This window comes from Dermacentor andersoni, chromosome 4, assembly GCF_023375885.2.
Source record: "Dermacentor andersoni chromosome 4, qqDerAnde1_hic_scaffold, whole genome shotgun sequence".
NCBI lineage: Eukaryota > Metazoa > Arthropoda > Arachnida > Ixodida > Ixodidae > Dermacentor > Dermacentor andersoni.
Window position 1 is genome coordinate 120,021,648 of NC_092817.1, and position 10,171 is coordinate 120,031,818.

A 10,171-nucleotide genomic window follows, 5' to 3' on the forward strand; every position below is an offset into this window, starting at 1 on the left:
CTAAAAATACTGTGAAATATATTGAGGATACGTAGAATGCAATATAATAAAGAGGCATTTTTAAGTTACGAAAGTATAAATTAACATGATAACGCAACCGAAAGTGGCTTAAATTCTCATTTAAGGCTTGTAAAAGTTACAACAGTAGCGAACCGTGCGAGTTGGTATTGGACAAGTCTAGAAACTGCACGTAAAATCAGGGATCTTGCAAATAAACATCACAGGTCCCGTGTGTGGACAGGACACATCGCACATGTCCTGTTGTACCACTTCGCTTTGTTCCCCGCTCTTTCGTGCCATTTATAAAATTAGAATATGTGTAAACTTTTGTCGTCTAGAACTCGTTTGCATACGCTATATAGTCCTCATTGAATGCTTTAAAAGAAGTTTTCTACTTTACTATGTGAGAAGTACGAGAACAGAGGTACGAACAAAAACATCATCGTAACTTGCACTTTTGAATACGACTACTGAGAAAAAATATTTTTGTTTCCATTTCCGCACCGAGAAACACCCGTCTATGTTATGGTTACATCAAAAATAAGGAAATAAGTATCAGTCAGATAACCTCCGCAGGTACATGCGTGTAAAGCTATTCCTTGAATATCAATGTCTCGAATTGTTTTATAATGTTAGACAAAAACAATGCGACGCGAGATGCCAAGACAGCCTTCCCAACCTGAACACCAGCCACTTCCTGTTCCTAACTATACCTGACTACTGAGGTCAATCTGTGCATCCAAACTCCAACTTGGCCGCTTTGGGAAGAACACGTAATTGGTATCGCGTAGATGCGTTGACACCGACAATGAATCGAATACAAAAAAAAAAAAAAAACATCGTACAGGAATGTGTGCTCAGAGCAGCCTCTATACTTTGAGTCTTTAGCCGAACACGGATGGCCGCGACATCGGCTGTGCTTGGCGCCAGCTTGTCGGTTGAGATATTTTATTTATTTATACACAAATACTTGTCTACTCTTTCCTGCGTTCTTAAAAAAAGGTGCTTGAAAAATAGAAACAATGAATTAAGAGCAGGTGCCGATTCGAATAAACCGTTGACGGGCCTTGGGGCACGTGTGCAGCGGAGGGAGCACGTGACTTCAGTGGTTGCGTGATCGCGGCTTCAGCCAGCTCAAGCCAAGAACGGGCCACACTGCGTGGTGCAACGCTGGTGGAATAGGAGTAATATAATTGGAAACATTGTCTGACACTGCAAGGAAGCGGGCAGCCGGGGCGCAGCAAAGGCGACCATTGGAGAGCTGATATAGCGACGTTGCCCAGGAGACGTAGACAATATGCACAAAATCGGCATCACAATAAGTAACGATGCACAAGCAGTGGATATTTTTGAGGCGGCGATAAAGTGCCTAAAAGCCGCAGTGAGCAGATATCCTTTGTACATGTACTGCAAAGGCATGAATATCCCTTCGGTTTATCCGTGGATATCCTTAAATATCCGTGGATATCCTTTCGGTGAAATACCCCTGCGTTAAGGCCGTCATAGGTAGCAGAGGCAGGACGCCTGCGCGCGCATGCGTAATTAATGCTTGAGTGGAACATCCTCTTGTTTTGGGCCCTTTTTGGTTCTTCCTCACTGACCAAGTGTTCACCAGGGTGTTTCATAGTGCTTGCTATCCCTATTTAGTATAGGCTTAGGCATTCATGGCCTAGGTTTAACCCCTCATTTCTACCTACGGCGTATGGGCAACAGCGAAAGCGAACGGGCTCACAAAATGTTTTGCCCCGGCGCGCCTATTGCTATCACGGACAGTGGGTCGTTTGTCACTGTACTCCGGATGGCAGCTATCAAGCACGCATGCAATGGGCTTAAAAAGCGCATTCTCGCCCTGTATTAGGAAAGGGATTGTCTGGCTTCGCATGGGATTTTTTAGACTGACTCGTTTGACGTGCATTAAAAAGAGCACGCTTGGCGTGCATTCAAAACAGCGCCGCAGCCAGCCTTGCTGGCTTCGGTGGCGTGTCTGGCGCATGGCGCATGTCTGGCGTTTGATTGGCTTGCCCGCGAGGTAAAGAAAAAAGAAAGAATGTCACAAATTATAACTTCATTTATATGCAAAACCTTTCTTGGTTTTAGCGGGAAGGAATAAAATAAGATGAAACAAAGTACTTTAACTTCCTTTCACATTCTTTTTTTGCAAGCTCGCGTCATCCGGAGGTGGGCGTTGACACTATGCTTCCTGTTGCCACGAGCCCGCTCTTGTTGACTTTGTTTATATGCGCCAATTTTGATATGCACATGCTGTCACGCGAGAGGTTTGTGGTTTACATGCTATGGTGGATGGTGGCGCTGTGTCGCGTTCTACCACCATATGAGCCCGTGGTTGCAGGGCGCGTTCGTCAACGAAGTCCCCTGCGCGTCTCTTGTCGAGATGAACCTTTTCGCCCCGCCGTCCCGCCAAAGTTTTGTTGAGACCAACTCCCACAGCGCGTCTTATCGGTGTGATCCCAAAGGAAATGATTGGAGGGGTATCTGACCTCCTTGGGGTAAACAAGCGGAGAAGAAACCGCAGGTCCGCAGCCCTCCTTATACCACGTCCACCTGGCGACGTCGTCACACGGTCGTGATTCCGCTGCCATTGCTCCACCTCTGCTTTTGCTGCGCTGTCATCTTCATCGACCTCATTACGTCGTCGTCACACAGTTGTTGTGGTGCCGCCACCGCCGCCGCCGTCGTCCAATACATGTAGAGATTTGGTGTTACCATCAGCAAACAACCCTTCATCGACACACCAGAGGTAAACTTCGGAAGTATTGCTATTGTGTGCACTTGATTGACGATCATCTTCCATGGCTTCCGCAAACATAATCGGTGCATTCGGTGTATTTTCGCACTTGAAGATGTCTGATTTTGAGGTATTGTTTAAAGAAGGAATTGTATTAAAGTATATCTGGACAAAATAGTTTTGCCTTGCTCATAGGCCTTACCGAGAGCTCCGTCCGCGCTAGCATTTGGTAGTTCCTCGCGTGGCCCAAGGTACAAGAAGTGTATTCGCGAATGTTACAGCCCCCTATATTTACAATATTTTTACAGCGAAGGTGTATATTCCTTCATATGCAAAGAAGTAACCTTTGAAACTTTGCTGCATTTAAACCTGTTTTTTATTCATTTTCATTTACTGCGTCCTCATGTCTCCTGCTTCTGGCTATTGGTACTGAATCCTTCGTCTGGCTTTGTCGAGTGCGCTTTTGGATGCCGCTATTGGATTTCAATAAGCATTATCGTTATCATATCAGTTTGGGAAGCAGCCTTGAAAGTCCTTTTCTGCTTAAGGCTTCAGCAGCGGTGTTGTTCGCTTTGAATTTTCATCACAACCCCGCAATCCCGCACTCAGGGCACCAGATTGCATCCGGAGAACAATATTAAAAAAAGAAAAAAATTTCGCAGAGGGTTAAACCCGGCAAGTTGGGACGGTTTTCCAACACCTTGATGAAACTGGGTGCCAAAAACTCACGCACCTTCAATGCTGTGTTTGTAGGGCATTATCATTACGGAGAAACCAGTGCCCCTTTAACAGCGGAGCTGTTAAAGTCAAGCCAGTAGCCAAGAAGTAAAGCCAGTTACACGCAGTGAAAGCTGTCAAAACAGCGAAGCTGGTGGTCGTTTTCTCAAGCTAGAACTCGTGTTAAGCGTCATTTTTATGAAAGTTTTTTTGTCTCGTTATCGTAGTTTTGCTATATTCGAGCTTCGGCTCCGTATTGCGCTCACTTTTCGGTTGCGTGAGCTTGTGATCAAACCACAGTCTATCAGACACCTTGCAGCTATGACCGCACAAGGAATTCTCTCTTGAACCGTCCATCGGCACCCTCCGTGGGAGGATCTCTCTGCGTCGACGTCTCCGCTCGGCCTCCTACTCTCGAAGTTGGTGGTTAGCTTGCTCTGCTGGCGCTTGGTTTGGGCTGCCTTCTCTTAAATGTGGGGGTTGGGTTGCGTCCACAGGAGATTGGCTTTTCGCTTCCCGTTCTCGGTCCTCGGCGGTAGCGGCTTCCCTTCGCTGGCGCGTTGCTTGTGCTTCTCGCTCTCGAAGCTCGGGATTTGCGAGACGTCGGTGCTGCCGCTCACACGAGTTCAAGCTCGAGAAAACGACCACCGCCTTTGTTGTTGCCATAGCTTTCATTGCGTGGAACTGGCTTTACTTTTTTTTCTGCAAGTTTGCTCAAGCGCGGCACGCACGATTTCTCGGACGCTTCAGGACCTCCACGAGAGAGCTGCCCTGGCAGTTTGACCTTTAGGCACAGATTCGGGGCGCACAATTTCACGGCAGAAAAAAAGAAAACAAAACAGAAACAAAAAGCGCCACCAATATTGACGATTTAGTTTTTGCATTGTTCAATTGCGCCCTTTTTCTTTCTTTGTTTCCCCACTGCATTGGCTGAATTTTCGTTTTCCGCTCCTTGTTGTGGTATTCGCAAATTATTAAAGTTACTTCGCCGGTGACGACCATATGCGATAATTTATCGCTTTCGTCTTAAGTTTGCCAATCAAAGCAACATTTATTTCGTTGCAAGTTTTGCTCTGGAGTGAACAATTTCAGCACTATTTTGGCGGAAACCTTCTTCATTTACGAAATTTCTGTAAAAACTGGTTGGGCATAGGCGTTTCGCAACATTTCGTAAATTTTATCCATTGTTGCCCAAATATGAATGCCCACGCTCCCGAGAAATTTGATATTGATTCTGTGTTTAATCTATTCGTCGAAGTGCATTTCGTCAAAGACGAACACTTGGTCGCACAACAAGTGCACGCATAAAATCCTGCCTTGTCGTACAGCAGTCCAGCCTGTACTGCACTTCGATCGCGTTCTTCTTCAGCGGCCAGAGCAACGCAGCTGAACTCACTTTGCTAACTCACTGCATGAACCTTTAGGACAGACCTCGTACGTGTGATGGTTTCCCAAGGCGTATCTACAGAAATATTCCACTTCCTCACCACGTACTGCTTTTCATATGAAATTCTCACATCTCATGGCTTCATCTTGTCTCATACAAAACCCGTCCTCGGACAGCATTTGTCAATGATACTTTCAATGTAACTTCCATATTGAGTAGCAGCCTCGCCAACAAGGAAAACAGATCCAAGCATTTGGTACAAAAAGTAAGTCGTTTATATAATTCCACGGAACGCTTATCAATATCTCTCGAACAGCTTATGCACATATTCACACACATATATTGCACATATTCCTGGCAGCAAGAGACCATATCGCAAATGGGCCTTCATAGATAAAACGCATCGTAATTTTTAAAAAAAGAAGTGGAGGTGCTGGGTATCGATCCCAGTACCTCTCGCATGCTAAGCGAGCGCTCTACCATCTGAGCTACACCCCCGGACGAGAAAGAAGGGGCACTCGAACTGCTTTTTAAACGGCAAACGAGATCGAAAGGGGGGGTGAAACAACGCGCTTTCTTCGTTGTCCTTGTTCGAAGGACGCGGACGCCAACGAATGCCCGCTCGCGCGCGTCTTCAAGGACGTCGGGCTGAATGAGGAGTAGTGGTGCTCGCTACACTGCTCTATTACCTGAATACTGGGGTTTCAGGTGACGACACGACAATATGGTTATGAGGCACACGCCGTAGCGGGGCACTCCATATTGTTTCAGCCACCTAGAGTTTCCTCAACGTGCGCCTAAATCTAAGTACGCGACCTTTATTGCATTTCGTCCCCGTCGAAATGCGGCCGCATGTATTTATCGCATTGACGGTGTATTTGGCAAATCGCTATGAAGACGCTTTACGAAGCTGTGTTATTAGGGAGTTTTTAGGTTCTGCGCACCCAAAGTTTGTGGGGGAGGGGGTGACCAAAAACGCCAGGCGCATGAAAGAAAGCTAAAATATATGCAAAGGAACGAAAGCGTGGCGTGGAGCTTTGGGTACGCAAAGACACCTTTGTGTGCTGTTTCTAAAACTATCCATCTTTTGTTTTCATTTTTTTTTCATTTCTGCCTACCTTCACTTAGGGCCTTTATTGCCCTTGCAAAGTAGCATTGAAATCATCGGCGCCGGCAGACCTTGCTGGACCTCGCATTCTTTTTCAGCGGCCAGAGCGACGCCGCTGAACTCACTTTACAAACTCGCTGCGTGAACTTTTAGGAAAGTGATAGTTTTCCAAGCCGTACCTACAGAAATATTCCACTTCATCACCACGTACTGCTTTTCATATCAAATTCTCACATACCATGGCTTCATCTTGTCTCAAACAAACCCCGTCCTCGGACAGCATTTCTCAATGATACTTTCGATGTAACTTCCATAACGCTTATCAGCCTCGCCAACGAAGAAAACAGATCGAAGCATTTCGTACAAAGAGTAAGTCTTTTATGCGATTCCGCTGAACACTTTCAGCGAAAAGCATGGATGTGTAGTCAACATCATGACTTTTCACACTTACGACAGGCACAATTCAAATTGCTTGCTTGTTTCCTTGGATCGATACCTTTTCTGCTCTTGCTGCAGCTGCCGCTGCTGCCATCAATGGTATATATTAATGCGATAGCAGGACGCGTTCTTTTCTACTGCCAACTGCACCCCGCGGCTTCGCGATTTTCCTGGGCGCGTTCGTCGAAACGACGCATGGGCCCCTCCGCGTTATGCGTTATGCGTTATGCATAACGCGTTATGCGGTTCCAGCTTTAAGGGCCCCGTGTTGCAGAAAATCCGGTGTCGGCGTCCCGTGTCCTGCGTCTACCATCTTGTGAGCGAAACATCATTCCGAACCACCACACCCAACCATGCAGGCCCTCCGCGTAGCACGGAGCCGTCAAACTAATTGAATTTCTCAAAGTAAACTGAGTCAGAAAAATCGCGAAGTACGACTTTTACACACAACCTACGGACATGATAGAGCGTCGGACTGCAATTTGAATACACGAGAAAGCATGTTTCGGTTACCCGGAAACTCAAACACTCCCACTTTCCAGCGTTTCTAACATTCATAGACCGGCGCACCCGGTTCCTAGCAGCACAAACCAGATGGTGCTCGCCTCCGCGCATCAGGGGCCCACGAAAGAGGCCGCGCTTCTACCAGAAAGCTCGCCTTCGTGCATGGCGTTCACCGCCAGGTTTTACGGGTAAACATTACGGTTACATAAGTTGCAGTTGCTGGGAAGTGCGAGAGGCAGTCAGGTATGTTTGAATGCTAGATCTTCACCTGCCGATAAAGGGCCATTGAGACTAACTTTATTAACTGAATCGTTACTGAATACCAGCCAGTAATAGGCATCTCGTACATTCCGTAATTCCTGGTTAATTGAGTAATACTTGTTGGGGGGCTAGTTGGTGCATGTTTCCAGAACAGGGTTGTAGCGCCGAAAAAGACAACACACAGCAAGCGAGACGGGACAGGCGAACTATTATTATTTACGAACTATTTTAAGTGCTTTCAGATCGAGAGGTTCTCGAGTTCTCATGAATTTTTCAGATAGTTTATCACGCTTTATAATTTTGTAGGAAAGGACTCATTAACCATGATTTCCTTAGCCCTTTTTTGTAGGCTTTGTCAAACAAATTGCTTTTTTATACACACCAAGAAACCTGCTAAGAAACATATTATCAGCTATTTTAGCATCATCTTGTTCCATAATATCGTCCCAGTTTATGTGCGTGATTTTCATTTGGAATGCTGCTATGGTTTGCTTAGTTATGTGCTGGAAGGTTCTGTTTATATCTATGTGCAAGGCTCTCCGAACTAACATGAAAACTGGCACATCGTTACTTACGGCACAGCTTAACAAAGCCCTTGAGTGGAGAGTAATGTGTATTAAACAAATCAAGAACTCTCCGTAGTGGCTCTTTTCTAGTGCTAGAAAGAATTCTGTTAATTCATCCATTTGATGCGAATACTCTCTCGAAATCGGACACTGTGGGTTGTGTCAGAGGCCATTTTAACTTTAAAATCTCCCCCGAGAATTACATTTCGTGCATTTTCTTTCTTGAGTGACAGAAGACCTTCTAGAAAATCCAGAAATTAACGTACATCACAATCGGGAGGGCGCTAGCATACTAAAGCGTCTAAGTGGGGAAAAAGCGTGAAGTTGTGGGAAGCCGGTTACGTGGTGGATATACTATATAGGGCCACCGACGCTGGTCTGCTCCGGACCACCGCCAGTTGCGCTTCTCTCCTCGAAGATGCAGGACGTGTGTCGAGTGAGCTCCTGAACGACATTTTGCAGCGTGGTGAACACGCTTTAAATCACGGATTCGTGACCTCAAACAGGTGCGACGCAATATTCACCCATTCCTCTCGCACTTACCGCTAAACCTTCACGGGAAAGCTGTTCGTGTCTTTCGCTCTGATTACCACTGCTAATATCCTTTGGGGATTATATAACGGCTAAGCAAACATTGTATATACACATTTTTATTAGAGATAGAGCTCTTTATTCAAAACCAGCGAGGTCTGCCGGCGCAGATGCTTTCAGTGCTACTCTGCAAGGGCAGTAAAGGTCCTAAGTGAAGGAAGGCAGAAGAAAACGAAAAAAAAGAAACACAAAATAAGGAGTTTTAGAAACAGCACACAACGGCGTCTTTGCGTAGCCAAAGCTCCACGCCGCTCTTTCGTTCCTTTACACATATTAGCGTTCTTTCATGCGTGTGGTGTTTTGGGTCTCCCCCTCCCCAAACTTTGGGTGCGCAGAACCTAAAAGCTCCCTAATAACAGATCTTCGTAAAACGCCTTCATGCCATTTTGCCAAATACACCGTCAATGCGATAAATACAAGCGGCCGAATTTCGTCGGGGACGAAATGCAATAAAGCTCGTGTGCCTAGATTTAGGCGCACGTTGAGGAAACTCTAGCTGGTCGAAACAATATGGAGTGCCCTGCTACGGCGTGTGCCTCATAACCATATTGTCGTGTCGTCACCTGAAACCATAGTATTCAGTTAATAGAGCAGTGTAGCGAGCGCTACTACTCCTCATTCAGCCGGACGTCCTTGAAAACGCGCGCGAGCGGGCATTCGTTGGCATCCGCGTCCTTCGAACAAGGACAACGAATAAAGCGCGTTATTTCACTCACCCTTTCGATCTCGTTTGCCGTTTGAAAAGCAGTTCGAGTGCCCCTTTTTTTCTCATCCGGGGGTGTAGCTCAGATGGTAGAGCGCTCGCTTAGCATGCGAGAGGTACTGGGATCGATACCCAGCACCTCCACCTTTTTCTTTAAATATGATACGTTTTAGTAATGAAATCCCATTAGCGATATGGATCTCCTGCTGCCAAGGATATGTGCATATGTTCATTCCTGAGCATTGACACGCAACACTTCATATTAAGCCGTAGTACAGGTGTAGTTCTTAAGTACGTCACAAGATACGGGCTCAGTTATCAACAAGGAGACACCTTCCCCTCTTCTTGTCAGCCTACTGAGATAAAATGTTTGTTGTGAGCGGAAATACGGTATTGTTATTCGTGTCCCACTTTTTAGTTATCATTACAATATCGCAAAGTTTATTGATGACAACAAAAATGGTCTCAATTTCTTTTTCTATTTTACTGTTAACTGAATGAGCATTTATGTGTACGCAACTAATTTCATTTCGATTCGCTTCAATGGGTTCAAACCATTCCTGTTTAGTAAGTGACGCTAAGTGTGTCAGGATATTATAGCAAGTTCGAGATCAGAAAAAAAAAACACAACAAATGAATCAAGAGAGGAATGGCTCAGTAATATCGCGGAACTCATCCTCGCTAAAAATCTTGGTCGAGCATCATGTTCCTTAGTAGGCCTTTCTTAGCCATCCAGGCATTGCGCAGATCTTGGCCTCCGAAACGCGCGAAGTGCACAATAATACCAGGCATCTTTCCTGACTCAGCTAGGAGCCTGTGGAGTGTGGACAGCTGAAAACTCCTCTTCTGACGAGCGAGCTATATTCAGCTGTTGTGGGAATTCATTCACCCCACCTAGCACTTTTTTTTTACCCTCAGTCTTTGGGGCTTCGTGTATTACAATGTTTAGGCGTCTGCTATGCCACTCAAGGGTGTCAGCGTCTTTATAAAATTTGCTGAGCTCCTGCAAAGCGCCATATCTCTCCATCTTTCTACCTTTCACCTCACATTGTTAATACCATGTTCGTGGATATCAAGTAGGGAGTGTAAATGTGAAAAGCGCTTGCACTTCTGTTCCCGATGCGTTTCAAGGCAAGAATGCAATAAATTC

At 45.8% G+C, this 10,171-nt stretch overlaps 2 non-coding genes across 2 annotated transcripts; one reads left to right on the forward strand and one right to left on the reverse strand.

Moving 5' to 3' along the window:
- Window positions 1–5,275: 5,275 nt before the first annotated feature.
- TRNAA-AGC (transfer RNA alanine (anticodon AGC)) lies at window positions 5,276–5,348 on the reverse strand. The gene has a single exon. It is a non-coding gene; the product is annotated as a tRNA-Ala (tRNA).
- Window positions 5,349–9,092: 3,744 nt separating this feature from the next.
- Window positions 9,093–9,165, forward strand: TRNAA-AGC (transfer RNA alanine (anticodon AGC)). Its single transcript has one exon. It is a non-coding gene; the product is annotated as a tRNA-Ala (tRNA).
- Window positions 9,166–10,171: the final 1,006 nt, after the last annotated feature.